We start from the raw sequence: 15,072 nt of genomic DNA, 5'->3' as shown, positions 1-15,072 counted from the left end.
CCCATACCCCCCCCTTTTTTTGAAAGCAAGGGGTGTATTCGCGCCCCACATTTGGCAAAACACGATCGTCGCCTCCTCGCAAACATCAGTAGATGGCAGGAGATACCGCGAAATGTGGCTGGGGATGGGAGGGGAAAAAGAGCTGCTCCTAGAGAAGGGATTGGGACATAGGAAGAGAGTGCTGGTGATCATGGTCCGGGAGAGTTTGTGGGTGTAGATTGGAGTTAAAGGCTGTCGAAAGGGTTAAGCAAATAGTACAATTTTTTTTTTTTTAAAAAGCACCGAGTTATTATTATAATCAATATAACAGTAATAATAATCATCTATTAATATTCAAATATGCCAGAGCAATATATAATAGTAATGTGTAACAATATCACATTAATTGGTATAGTTACTCTTATATAATATCAATATATTGCTAATTATGTATAATAATTGTCATAAGAGTTGACATACTTAAATTCACATGCAGAGAATCAAATCTCCTGGCACTCCTTCCACTGAGTAAGCACCGCATGCAAAGCCAGACTGGGACTTTTTTTAATAATAGTAATTTGAATCCTCCTCCTTATTATTGTTATTATTATTACAGTTTTTAATAATAATTTAGATGATTCTTATTCTGTTCCATTCTATTCTATTCCATTCTTCTTCTTCTGCTTATTTTTATTATTAAAAAACCCAAACCAGTCTGGTGTTGCATGGGTTGCTTGCTCGGTGGAAGGAGTGCTGGGAGATTTGATTCACCACCTGCAATGTGCAGATTAGCTGGGCACTCTGGCTGGATTCTCCATTGTTTCTTTGGTAAAGAAATCATAGGGTTAGAGTGGCTCTTTTGGGGGAATTGTGATAAATTGGGTGTGGTCGCAGAGGGACAGTGTTTTCAAGCTTTTGCGAAGCAGTGGAAGGAGCTATTTGGCATGAGGAAATACTAAGCTGTTTATTTAGAATAATACATAACCGTTCCCAGGTCTGATCCAAAGCTGTTATCGTCAGGGAAAATATTACAAAGTTTCACAGACCTGGGTTGCTCATCCGTATGCTGACGTTCTCAAGCACAGTCAGTTTCTTTTTATCTTCTGTTCTTGACATTTGCCTGGTAACAGGACTTCTTGCTGCAGTGCAGATCTTTCTAATACTTGAATATATAGAATTCTAATACTTGGGTAGCTGAAATACAGTATTTTCTAATATCTGGGTGTATATAATTCCTCCACGATTTTTCTGCCTCCTATAGATTAAAAATATTTATTTGGAGTCCAAATGGCCATGATCATCACCTTTTTTTTTGTTTGTTTGTTTGTTTGTTTTTGTTTGTACACAGAAAACAAAATATTTTAATCATTTTAACCACAAAAAGGAATAAAAATTAATGACTTAAGAATAATGCAAATGAGTTAGATATTTCAATCACCGAATGTTCTGCAATGTTACCATTAGTACTGGATTTTTTGGTCCTTGCTTTTTTTCAGGCTGCAACTTCTATTTCTCAAGTTGTGGGAGCTTGAAAAATGCATTTGGTGAGTGAATTCACTCAGGAAAAAAAAATCACCGAGTCTGCCAGAGTTGTCAACAAGGAAAGTATGTCGAGACTGTGAAATATGCAGGCTCAGAGGGGAGTGGACATATTTTAAAGGGAGCAACCTAAACAAAACCCTCCTGTTTCCGCTGGCTCTCCCCAGCAGCACTACCTGATACGCCCTTCCTAAGACATTCGTGTTTCCAAAGGGCTGCTGGTGTCAGCCCCCCTCGGTTACGGGATCCTGCCCAGCTTGCTTTTTTACTCGCTCCCTTTTTTTTGGTTGGGACCTTGGAGCCCGGGTGAGGAGGAGGTATTTTTGCAGAGAGCAGCGGCTCACGTTGCTCTGGCAGGGTGTAACGTGCTGTTGGTGGGTGGGAGAAGAGCAGGAGTTTAAAGTGGTTGCAGTTTCTAGCAGAGGTGCCACACACTGCTGCCGGCTCTGCCTGCAGCAGAAGCGTGAGCAGCCGGACCTCGGCTGTGGTGGCAGAGGGGAGAGATGGAGAGAGGCCGCTGCCTCCAGCAGTACAGCCTGTGGCTTTTGCTCTCCTAGCAGCCTTCTCCCTTGCAAAGCCATAGGAGGGGTGAGCCCAGGTCTTGCTGTCTTCTGTCTCAATTCCAGTCCTTCTTCCTGTCCCTTTTTCCCATGGAAAGAGCAACCCAACTCTGTCCACGCCCAGTTGCCTATCTTTCCTGTGGTAAAATAACATTTCCCCCCCCCCCAAATTAATTTTTTCTTCAGTTTTCATGAACTGAAGTTTTGATGAGTTTTGAGTTTTGATGCTGAAGCCCTGGCCTGGCTGTGGTGTGGGCTGCTGGACATGGTGGCTTTCTGCTTTGTCTCTGGTTTGCACTTTGAAGCCTGTCTCCCCAAGCCTTTCTGCATCAACCTTCTACTGTACGTGGCACATTTGTGTGATGGAGAAGATAGGCATGCTGGCTTTGCAGTCTAAATAAACACTCCTGACTCCTGTTTTGAGTCTTCTGCAAAGGTTCTGCAAATTTTTGAGTGTTTAAAACTCACAGTAAACTTCCCAGGAAGTTTAAAACTTCCTAGGGAAAAGTTGCAATGCCCCATGGTAGCCAGCACAACATCCTGAGTATGGTTTTCCAGTTAGTGCTCTGCCCCAGTAAAGCAAAGCCAGGGCTGGCGGTGATGTAGCTGCAAGACCCCTCAGCACCGGAACTGACCGCCGAGGATTCCTCGGGTTCCCCGTGGCTCGGGAAATGCTGCCTTGCCCCTGTGCTCCCTGCTCAGCCTTGCCACTCAGGTCACCAGCCCTGAGGGAAAGGAAGGGTGATGAGACCAGGAATACGATGGCTCCGAACTGGTACCTTTTCCAGCCAGCCGCTAAATTCCAGCTGGGTGTTTTGACACCAGCTGTCAGCTCTGATTACCTGTTGCGTTTGTAACAACGCTTGTCAAGCTGGCTGAGCTGCCAGTGCTTGGAGGAATCGGAGACTTGTTATGCAGGTTTGGGTTTTTTTAGTTTTATTGATTAATTTGGCAGGGAGGTTTTTTTGCCAAGTTACAATACAGGTTTTACTGGTGAGAAATTTTCTAGAGAAAAACATTTTACATTTATTTGGAAAGAAGCAGCATTAAAGAGATTAAATTTATCGAGGTCATCTGATGTAAGTCAAGAGGTCTTTTCATGTAAAATCAATGTGCGTGAATTATACGAGCAGAAATTGGAGGTTAACTCACTCATTAGTCACATGACACTCAGGATAATAAATGTTTGATGCTGGAGCATTACTGATAATTTGTTAGGCATGAAGTAATAGGTAAAACAACATGACAGGAAAGGGTGGAGAGGGGATTTAATAATAGGGGAAGGAAGAACGGCAGGGACCGTACAGGTCACCCTCAGCTTATTGAATTTCATGTGCAAGCTCCCACTGACTATAAAGGTACGGTGTGAGGCCATCTAACTGTGCGAGCGCAGGTAGGCAAAGAGCCGGTTAATGAGCAGAAGCATGGGAAGGAGCTCAGCAAGGGCAGGAGGGTGCCTCGAGGGGGCTGATATCTGCATGGGGGAGCCAGGGTAGAAGGGAGAAAATGAATACCCATGGGACAAGGAGAAGCAATGCTGCATCTACTGGCACTGGGACCAGCTGTGTGTGCAGCCAGCGAGCAGCTGAAGACATGAAACTTGGTTTCCTCTTGCTGGAGGGTTTCTCTGAGGGCTGGTTCTGGGTCACACTAACATTTCCCTCAGTTGGTCTATTCTCATCATAGTGATGTTTGTCAGGTAATTAAAGCCTCCTCCACCTTTCAGCTAGAGGTGGTTGAAACCAGAGAAAAGCTTCTGGGGAGATGGAGGCCAGACTGGCCGATGTGTTAAATGTGCATGGTGATGGAGGGAATCTTGTGTTAGTAGGCAGTGAGGCTAAAAGTACTGATGGGATTTATTCCAGCAGAAGGCGTTTCCCTACCTCAGCCACAGGCTGCTCCTTCCAATGGCCCAGCACAGGGAAATTAGTCCATCAACCCTTAACATTGCCTTTTAATTTTTTTTTTTTTGAAAGAAAATGGTCTGTCTGTTACCAGTCAGTTTCACTAGCAGTACCCGCTTTGTGTTGTGCTGTAAAAGCATTAGAGAAAAAATGCAATGGGTTAGAGAAACAGTGACTGCTTTACTGCATTGCCTTTGGCACTGAGCAACCAGTTTGGACCAGTACAACTGACCCAAGCCTGCTGATAGATGACAGTAACTGCGGTGGTTTATGGATGGGCTCTTCTTTAGCAATAGTTGCTAGTACTTACATTTTGAGAAGGTATCAGCATCTCGCATGTGATGTGTTTTGCATATGGAGCAAGCATTGGGCTGGGGAGGAGAAAGCTCTTACTGCTTCACACCTCCCGGGGTGAGGGGGACAAGCTGGGAGGCTGCACACACCATGGCAGGTAGGTGAGCAAGTGGAAACCCACCACCTGTGTACAAGATGGATTGGGATCTGGGCAGCATGAAAGCCCTGGGACTTCTGCTGGGAGAGGGGGAGGCTGGTGAAAAGGCAGTTGTAGAAGGAGGATGCAGCAGCAGCATCCTGGGTGCACTGGCAGCCTCAGCCTTTGAGAAGCGGAGGCTGTGGGTGAGGCACTGACTGGGAGAGGCTGCGGGCAGAGACCACCCCCTCCCGCTGCACCCTCCCTGGGGTGTGCATGGGAGCGGGGCATCCTACCCTCCCTGCAAGGGCTCTGCTTGTCCTGATGGCCATCCAGCCCGCTCCCTGCAGGAGAGAACCCCTCAGGGCCTGGCTTCTAGCTGGCGACTCCCTGCAAACAAGAGTAACAGTCTTTGGAGAGCCAGTGGGAAATTTGGAGAGTCACTGCTGGGAGAAATTTTAATATTTGGGGAAAGAGAGAGATGAGGCTGTCTGATGGGAAATGTATCATCATAAAAAGAACATGAAACTGCAATTTTGCTCTCTTGTGCAAATGGTATCCAGTGGAACTTAATATGCAACAAAGAAATCGGCTTCCACTTTATCGGCCAGACTGAATTATGTTATGCACAGGAGACTTCCTTTTGCTGTGTGCCAAATAGTAATAATTCTGTGCAGACTTGTAGACAAGGATTTCCTCAGACATTTGAGGAGCACAATAATATACCAAATTTTTTTTCTTTGAAAAGCAAAGTAAGTTTATGTGAAAGTGGAAAGAATACTTTCCTTAGCTTCAGAAAAGGAGAATATTTCAGCTATTCAGTTGGACTTTTTAGCAGCTCGGACAAAAGCGAGGTCAGGACACCAGCAGATACAAATTGAACAGCATATGGCCAGTCAGACCAGACTTGCCAATTTATTGTATTCATCTAGTGAATAAGTGGGACACAGAGCAGGATAAGCAAGTCCATTAATATCAGAATAAAAAAAGATACGGACCTGATATTAAAAGGACATGAAAAATGGCAGGATCTGCAGGATGGGCCATGATTACCTACAGGGAACCAGCTCTGCTTTTGGAGCAGAGAACCAGCTTCTTCCTCGAAACCTCCTCCTGTGGCCAAGCCTTTGCAGTGAGTGTGAGGATCTGCAAGGTCACAGGGACCAGGGAACTGGAGCTCGCAGGAGGCTTTTTGTTGTTGTTTTTGATGAAAGCTCTTTCAAACTGGAAGATGGGCTTTTTGGAGCAGTGATTAAAAGCTCACCAACCTTTTAAATTTCATCCAAAGGTGCCAGGTTCTTTGGAATAAAATGTTGTATTTTTTTTCCAATTTCAGATCAGAAACTATTTATGGAAACTGAGCTACTTTTCCCTTTAGTTTTTAGATATTTCTGGAAAAAGAAGAGGTAGTTTTCAGTGAAAGGAAGAAATAACCTGTCTGCTTTCTCTTTCCTCCTCCACTAAAAAAGAGTAAAAATGAGAATGCTTTTAAGAATTTGAAGCTGTATACACATGGATGCTTTTTCTGCTAGGATACTTTTTATTACAATATGTTCTCAATGATTTATTGTCTTTTGAAATTTCTCAAGGAACATTTAAAAGTGCAACCTTCTTGGAAAGGACAAGGATGGTCTGCTCCTGTGAAGATGGACAGAGTGTTCTCATATTGCTCTATAGAGATTGCTTGAGGTGATACCTCTTCCTAATGGAAGGGAGATTTTCTAGTGCTAAATCAGGGATTATAATCAGTCTTGTGCTAAGAAGGAGTGTCCTCTATCCTGCACATCCCTCAGGATTGTCATTATTGATAAAAAGCTGAAAGAAGAGCCTTTCCTACTTTGTAATCAGGTTGTTTGGAAGAGGATGATAATGAAATAACTTTTAATGGAAGCAAATAGAACATTAATTATGTGAAAAGCAGGTGAATTGTGAGGAGATCTATTTTCTGCAGATAACTGGGGAGACTTGAGTAACTTTCGGCCTTCAGACACACCACCATTCGTATCCCTTTAATCTTTTATTTGAGATGAGCTGTAATGGACCTGGAATCTAGAAAGTGTCTTTCCCTTATTGCTGAGGCATCTGTCATGTTGTGGCATGAGCCTTCATGTTATTCAAATGACATTGCAGGAGATAACAGTGCAATGCAAAGCCAAGCGTGATAAATATGACATGGCATGTCCAAAACAATACTTGCTTTTAGTAGATCAGTTATCCTTTAAAAGCTGGTATTTAGGTTTGTCCTTAGATAATTCAATAGCTTCCATCTCTGGTAGGAATGATGTCAACCTGAGTTACTGTTTCTGATGAACAGTGATGATGGGACAAGATGGCATAAAAAGGATGCAAGAACAGCAGACTCTGGGTGTGCTTCCCAGAGCTCTTTTCTGAGTGCCTGGTCAAGGCAAGGTTTGTGGGGCTGAGCATGATAACGGTGTGAGAAATCATCGAACGGGTTCTGTCATGGACCAGCTGACCTCAGTGATAGCATTTGCTCACCACTGCACTCTTCATTTTTCTCTGTCATTTTTATCCTCAGGTCACCACTAGTGTCCCTGTGTTAAGGTAGTAGAAGAAGAAAAGAAAAACAAACTCCTGAACATATGGTAATTTGTGTGAACTGGGTAACTGAGGAACTGTTGAAATCAAATGATTAAAAAACAATTTGAGACTTGAACCCTCACCAACCAGTTTGTCATGAAAACTTCATCTGGTTTGACCTGGCAGAGCTCCAGGGAGAAGCCAGCCTCTCAGCCCCATGGGGTTCAGAGAGCCTTCAAAAAATACGAGTGCATCCTGGGCCTCCCAAATTACTCCCTCTTCACAGAGGAGTTGTTTGAAAACTGTTTATTCTTGTACATGAAATATCTAGGTTGGAAGGATCTTGGGTATTTGACAGTATCTTCTCTCCTTCTCTCTTGTTCTCTCTCTCTCTCTTTCCTGCACTCTCCCCTTGCAGATTTATATATGCCCTATGCATGCTGCTCTCTCTTCTTGATAGTAAATATTTTCAGTGATTGAAAATACTTATTAACTTAGTTATATAAAAAGTTGCATATTTTTCCGAGCCCCTGTTGAGGTTAGAAGCAAAAAAGGTTAAATCAGGTACCAAGCATCTGCAGTGCATAGTATTTATTATTGCACAGCTATTAAGTGTTTTTATTCAAAAGTATTGAATAATCGGAAAGTCATCTACATAGGACATGGCTAAAATGTCAGGCTGCAAATTAGTTTGTTTACACAGCGAGCACTGAGGATTTTAGACCCACTGTCTTGCGTGCTGTCATGCTCTGGGTTACAGGCGGTGAACCCACGTTCGAATCAAAGCCATGAGCAGAGTGAACTTGGTTTTTAACCCGAGCACAGTTCACCAGGAGTTATTTACATGTATTGGCTGCAGAACTGAACCCATGGTGCTGTTCAGTGTTTCAGATGACGGCTTTCTCGTGCCCTGCAGCAGCCTGTAACTCACCCTGGTGCTGCATGCCTCCTCCTGCTGTCATCTGAGAGAGTTTCCCATTGCCTACACCAGACACACTGAGGGGCTGCTGCCGCTGGGAAACACATGTATGTCTTTCCCTGCTAAGACTTTATTTTTATTTTAGGTTGTGGATCTTTAAGTGCTAAAGCCTGACTGTCCACAGGCTCCAGGCTGTGTTGCCAGGCTTGCTGGAGATCGCTCGGACAGTAACCACAGTTCAGGTTTGCAGCCACGTAAAGGCTACTCCTGCTGCGAGAAAGGATGGTGAAGCGGTTGCGCTGGGTGCACTCTGCCACGGGTGCTCCTTTGACAAAGGCTGTTTTGTTTTGCCGTGTTGAATGTGTTTGAATGAGATTGTGGAAGAATTTTCTGTTCTCTGGATGGCTGCAGAAGTGGTGTGACAGGGAAACTGGTGGGATAGCCTTCTTCCAGACTGGCCTTTTGCTGTGCATCAAATCTGGATGCCATTCCCAAGCAGATCAGCCCTGAGATCTCCGCTCATGCTGCCAACAAAAAGATCAATTAGTCCCTGTCATGCTGAGTACTCTAAGGAGGAGGCCAGTGCACTACAAACTGGTCTGGACCTACAGAGCCATTTTGTGTCTGTCACCAAGGAACTATCAAAGAGTAATGACCTTGTCGCTACTATGCAACTGAGATGGATGTGAAGCGGTGACCCAGATGTGTAAGACTCTATCCCATAATTAGTCCTCCAGACCAACCAGCTGCTATGCCATTGCTTTTCAACCAGCTCTCACCCTGATTGCACACCCACATGGTGCTGCTTGAATAATTTCACAAAAATTCTCATAAGTGGAATATAAATCAGTGGCAACTGTACCTATCCCCGTCTGTGCAATGCCAGCTGTAGGCAGGTCCCCAGGTCCCACGGCTTCCCCTGTGAACAGAGATTCGTCTTTTCTGCTCTTCATTGCTTAGAAGGGGAGGATGGGGCTTTAGGGCACAGGAGGAGTACATGAGCATCTCCTTTGGCTTAGAGTTTTCTTCAGCATAGGATTTTTTGTTAGTGCAGATCTATTGTTAAAGGGACATCATCCCCCCCAAAAAAAAACAAAACCAAAGCATTTTCCCCTCTGAATCTTCTGACATTGCAAATTGCTGAAGAAGGGTTGAGAAATTTAATCTTCATCTGAGGACAGCTTTTTCTCCTAGCTTGCTTTCTCCACAGAATCTCACTTTCCAGCTTCTTTGTTGCTTGCCAGGAGCAGTAGCCACAAATCCAATAATGGATGGGAGCTGGTAAGACCATGGAAAGGGAAAGTTGTGGTTGAAGAAATGGAGCATCAGAATTTTATTTTATTTTTTTTTCTCTCCAGATGAACTCCCTTTTATAAAACCTATAGAGCCAAAAAAACACCAACCCTTTACTAAAGCTGAACACCAACTGTTTTTTAGGTTGGGTTTTTTACGACATTTCTAAAATGGAGACCATTTAGAAGAAGAAAGAAAGCCTAGTTCCTGGCTGCTAAACATATTTGCCCAAGCTCAGAGCTTCACTAAGAACTCTACTACATTTCCTAGCACTAGGCATCATAACAACTATTTTGTAGTGTATTGCTTTACAGTGCTGTGGTGGGTTGGTTTGTTTGTTTATTTGTGAATGATCTCTAGGCATCTGAGGATACTCCAGTGGGTTAAGGCAAGCAAGATGCTGTAGTGTTGTTCTTGATGCTATTTAGCTTTTAACCCTCATGCACAGAAAGCAGAAAAGCTGGCTGTTGTAAATTAGCTACATGCAACTCGAAGACCTAATATGAATGGAAATACTGGCTTCTTTAGCTAACTTGTGATGAAAAATATCATTCAAGCGACTCAGAAAAATATCTACTGCTCTTGGACAACACCCAGCTGAATGGGAAGCATAAGGGGAAAAAAAACCAAGCTAAATGCTGTGTTAAAACATGTCTCTCTTTCATTTTCTTTCTTTTTTTTCTCAAATGCTGATAAACTCTTTTCCACTGTTCATCATCACATTGGTCCACAATTTTGTGCGGTATAGTAGCACATAATTCAAGGTAGCACAATCTAAAGAAGCAGTATGCTTTAAAGCTGTATATTTTCCCAGATTCAACGTCTTTGGGCCAGGCAGTAGGTCTGCACCTTCTGTGGCTTTAATGAGGTTCAAGAGGACCAGGCAGACAGAGCAGAGTGTCACTCTCCACCTGAGTCCTCTTTACATTATTTGCCATATCTGCATTTGTGAGAATTCTGCATCTATGAGAGCTCTCCATCTTGAAATGTAAGAGTGTGGGTATTAATAAAAATGAAGTGGTTAAAAAAAAAGCTTCTGTCCAGGTCGCACCCAAGGTATTTGTCATAAAGATGATGCGGGAGGTTTGGAGTGAGTTGCTGGGTGATTTGAGAAGTTAAGGTCCAGACAAAAAAGGAAATAAGAAAATTTTCTCCACCAAATACCTCCAGCAAATGTTTCCACATCTTCTCCAGTTACTAAATATGGTAATATTTAAAGAATTAAGAGCTGAATGTAAGAGCACATGAAATGTCAGGTTGTAGAAGGTTAAAGAAGTCTTTTTGAAGTCCAACTTCCTGAATAATTTTCCTCTTGCAAAAATCTGATTGCCTTTTGAATAACCCTGTTTAGAATGAATTTACTGATGGTTATCTTGCGGGTTTACATCCTGTAATGAAATCTTCCCCACTGCCATTTGGAGCATGGTCCTTCCGGAGCTGGTGGGCTTGGCTGTGGCCATGGCTGGTGTGTTGGGTTGCTATCACAGCTCCATCTCAACCCCATCTCCTGATACCAGCCACTTCCCTTCCTGTCCTGCTTTTAAAGGACAACCAAAGTGTTTCAAGTGTTGAAATTCCTGTCTCACTGAAATTGCTCTCAACTGGCTGATTTCCTTCACCTTACAACTTGTAATTAATTAGGAAAAGGTTAATCGCACACCTTCTAGTACCACCTCTCCAATATCATTCAGACTATGGTTATCTTTCCCTGTCTCCCTCTTTTCTCTGGCTCTCAGAAAAATGGCTTTTCAGGATTAGTCAGTTTCTGATCTCCATATTTTTGTCTGTTGCCTCGTACGTCTCCCTTTAAAGCATATTACCAGTGTCACTTCATGTGAAATCCATGTAATTATTTTTTAGGTTTGAAAGATTTTTGTTTTTAAAAGGCAAATAACACCTTTCAGCAGTCTTTCCAAGTGCATTAAAACACGTGGAATTTCCAAACACAGTGGGAGGGGAGGTTTCACCATCAGCAATGCGTTGTGTCTAGAAGAGCTAGCTGGTGTCTCTTGACACCCTATTTGTGGAGGATGACGATCATCTGCAGAGGCTTTTCAGAGCCTAATTTTAAGAGCATTTTAAATAAATCTGTTCTTTGGTTACAAAGAGAGACTACCCAAGTAAGCATGGGCATCTAAAATCTATTGTGTGCCCCCTTCTAGGAAGATTCAAGGCAAGAATAGTTTTGGAAAATGTCAAAACCTTTTTCCAAAGTTTTTATTTCTAGATTCAGGGTTTTGTTTTCTCATCAAAAGTATTAATCAAATTCAGCATGGCTTCACCAGTTGACCAGCTCAGTCTTAGTTGTCATCAAGTCAGTCATCAAAGGTTATTAAGCATCCCCAAATTCTGCTATGTCCAGAAAAATGAGGGACCATGATGGATGTGTTCTTCTTTTACAGATCTTTGCTCTCGAGCAGTTTAATTTTCTGTGGGCCAGGGGCATGGGTTGCTATGTCCAGAAAAATGAGGGACCATGATGTGTTCTTCTTTTACAGATCTTTGCCCTCCAGCAGTTTAATTTTCTGTGGGCCAGGGGCACGGGGGAGCTGTGTGGTGCAGGCAGAAAGTGGTGCTCAGTCAGGGGCAAGCCACCAAAGCCCGGCTGATGGCTGACATGTCATCGCAGCTTGCTCTCAGGAAAGATCTTCTGGTGTGAGGTGTCTGCTCTTTGTGACTGCTGCTCAGCAGGCGATGCCTTTCTGCTGTTCCCTTCGGGGAATGACTACAAAGAGCAGCACAGGGGCAGGGATAATCCGTGTTTCACACTCTTCTGATGGGATGGGAGATTTAATACAGGATAGTATTTCCTGGTTTGGTGAAGAATAGTGTTGTGTAACATTGTTGGTATCAGTACTTCACCATGCTATGACTGACATGTTTTGTCATTAGAGAATGTCAATATGCATCAGAAAAAAAAAATCATCTAGAAACACTCACTAAGTACACAGAGAAGCCAAAGGTACAGGTGTGTGGAAGGGCAGGTCCAGCCAGCAAGAGGATCATAACTAGCACTTGTGGGGGCTTTACAGGTTCTGGTACCTCACAGGGAGGCAATACTGTTTTCACTGATGTGGATGAATATTTGTGAAGCTCTGGTAAGGAAATGTAGGACACCTATGCAATAGGCGATCTACAGATGCATCCTGCACCCATTGAACCAACCTTTAATATTCTCACAATCTGGTGTGTAAAGCGTACACAGCTCCACCAGCTGTCTAGTCCCTGGAGTTCTCACAAGGGTGAGATAAGGACGTGGTCAAGAGGTTCCTTCACCATCTTTTCTATTTTTGATAGGAGAGGGTTGGAAGTACTTCAGCTGAGCTGCTGAACTCTTGTTTTTGAGACCTCTTAGTATTTCTTAGTATTCTGGTTTTTACTTACTTTATTCAAGTACTAATTATGGCAACATTAATATAGACCAATTTTCATGCTGAACAAGCATGCACCAACATTTGTGAAGACATACTGCCAAGTGACTTTAGAGCTGTCCTTGACAGAGGGCAGGATGGCGGTGTACAAGGAGAAGAACTGAGTGGATTGGGAGGGGCTTTAAGCAAACCCTTGCCTCTGGAATTTGAACTAATTAGACAGGGTGAAGCAAGAGAACTGTTGACAGGGGCAGGAGCAGAAGGGAGACATTTCTGCTCTAGTGAAACCTTGGTTACAAGTGAGCAGAAATCAGGAGGACAGGGGAGAGAGGTGGGGAAGACGAGGTTCCTGCACTCGCTGTTACTGCTCGAAGCAGCAGTGGGTCTTTCACCCATAGCAGCAGCTATCCTCCCTGGAGCCCCTGGGCTGCCTGTCCCCGTTGGTGACCCAGTAGCACTGATGGAAGAGGGCTTGCGAGTGACTGCTGAAAGCCAGCTGCAGTAAATGTTTGTCAGGGGAGCCCTGGTGAGGGACCCAACATGCTTACCCTCTGCTATTGTCCGCAGTCAGACACAAGGCACTCCACTTGCAGGACCTTTGGTATGCCCTGGTAGTGGGGTCCTATGTTCTTCATCTAGCTTCTGGCATAGCAGCTGTGACTGCCTCAGCAGGTGATGTGTGTCGGGATGAAGCAATTCGGTTCCCTGGGGGAGAAATGACAATGGTGATTTGTAGTCAGGCTTTTAAGTGCCATTTGGTAAAGCAAATGCATTTAGAAAAGAATATTGTTGAAAACACAGAGCTGTGTATGTTGTATTCTTGTCCTCTGAGGATCACCTTTCTCCCAGCTTTGAGAAGGGCAGGGCCAATTCATCAGGCTGTCTTGCAGGCATGACCCCAGCCCCACGTACCTCTCTGAGTGGCATGTCCTAAACATCACTCACCCTCTTCTGAAATGACTTCTTCACTCTTGGGCATGGGGTTGGTTTTTGACCTTCAGGCTTCCACCTGCAGCACAACAAGACTTGTCAGCTTCTTGGACATGGGCTGTAGACTGAAAGGTTGCCCATTTGTCTTTCAAACTTGTGCCAGGCTGTCCTTCAGATTAGGGCTGGGCTCCTGCAAGTGCAGCACAGGAAAACCGAGTGATTGCTGGTCTTTGCAGGCACCGTGGATGGTGATGGGCAGACTCAGCAAGAGTGGTCCTCTGTAAGCCTGAAAGACAAGGGGACAAAATTAGCCTTCAAGAGCATTAATTTATTGCTGTTATTTTCAACCAACTTCATCATTTTCTCACTTTCTTCATGCTACCTGTGTTTTTAATGCTGTCTGCAGGCACGGGGAGAATTGCCTGGGAGCAGAGGGGGTGTGTGAAATAAGGGGAAAAGGGGTGATTTGAGATCTCCAACCTTTGGTGGTGGAGAGGACAGGTGTCAGTGCATGTGAGTTATGAAGAACAACCGCAGTAAGCATTGTGCCTGCTCGCCCTCCTGACCACCCTGCTCTTCTGTGCGAGTTTCTTCTGCAGCAGCTTTTGCAAAACCCGCTAGTGTTGTTTTTAATATAGGTGGGGTCTCTGTCATTGTGACAGTCCCGTATGGGACTCAGCTTCTCTAAATTGCTGGGGCAGGCTGGCTCCCCGCCGGCTTGGTGAGCTCCATCAGCGTAATTGGGGCTCCCGGCAGGGTGCTGCCGTGCAGAGCAGCTGGTGCAACCGGGGCACCCTTGGCAGCAATCGCTGCTCTTAATGAGTTTGTTTCTGTTTCATTAATGAAGGAGTGGCTGGGGTTTCATTTTCCCCCTGTACTAGTTTTCCAGACCTCTTCTTCAGAAAGCAGACCAAATTCAGTCAAAAGCAATGCTGCAATATTCTAGATGAAATTGCTTCCATTTTTTTTCTTTTTAATTTCCTTTTAACCAGAGCAGAGTCTCTGAAGGCATCAAAAGCGATACTTTCTGCATATCCAGTGCTATTGCATTTGAAACTATTTGCCCTTATTAACCAACATAGACATATCCCTAAAAGAGATTGCTATTCTTGGCTGAGTAACTTCACTTATTGCCAGGGAGAATTAGGATTTTGGGGAGGAGAAGGCATTATGTAGCCAAAACCCAACAAGTACACACAAACCCCACCACCTGAACCATGTGTGTTTCTTTGAATGCATTTTCCATAGACTTCTGCGAGGTCTTTGTGAAGGGAGCAACAGCCAGAGACCGGCTCCCTGTTCCACGAACATCAGCAAACGAACGGCAGCAAAATGTTTCTCTCTTTTGGAAAGTGGGGACGCTTTCCTCCCCAGCACACATCAACACAGTCAAGATAGGGAGGAACAAACTGCTGAGCTGGTCTGCAGAGCAAGGACTCGACCTGAAGTCTGAGGGAGCCGAGGTTCTGATGGGCTGGAGAATTAACCTGCTTATCTTTTTTTCTGGCTTTCAGTTAGGATTTAGTTAAGAATTTCCTGCATCTGCATCAGCAAGAAGAAATGGCTCTTCCTGGGATTGAGAGGTCAGCAATAGGCCAAAGATTTT

This window comes from Antrostomus carolinensis, unplaced genomic scaffold (assembly GCF_000700745.2).
Source record: "Antrostomus carolinensis isolate BGI_N321 unplaced genomic scaffold, ASM70074v2 scaffold24399, whole genome shotgun sequence".
Lineage (NCBI taxonomy): Eukaryota > Metazoa > Chordata > Aves > Caprimulgiformes > Caprimulgidae > Antrostomus > Antrostomus carolinensis.
This window is presented reverse-complemented; position numbering follows the sequence as displayed.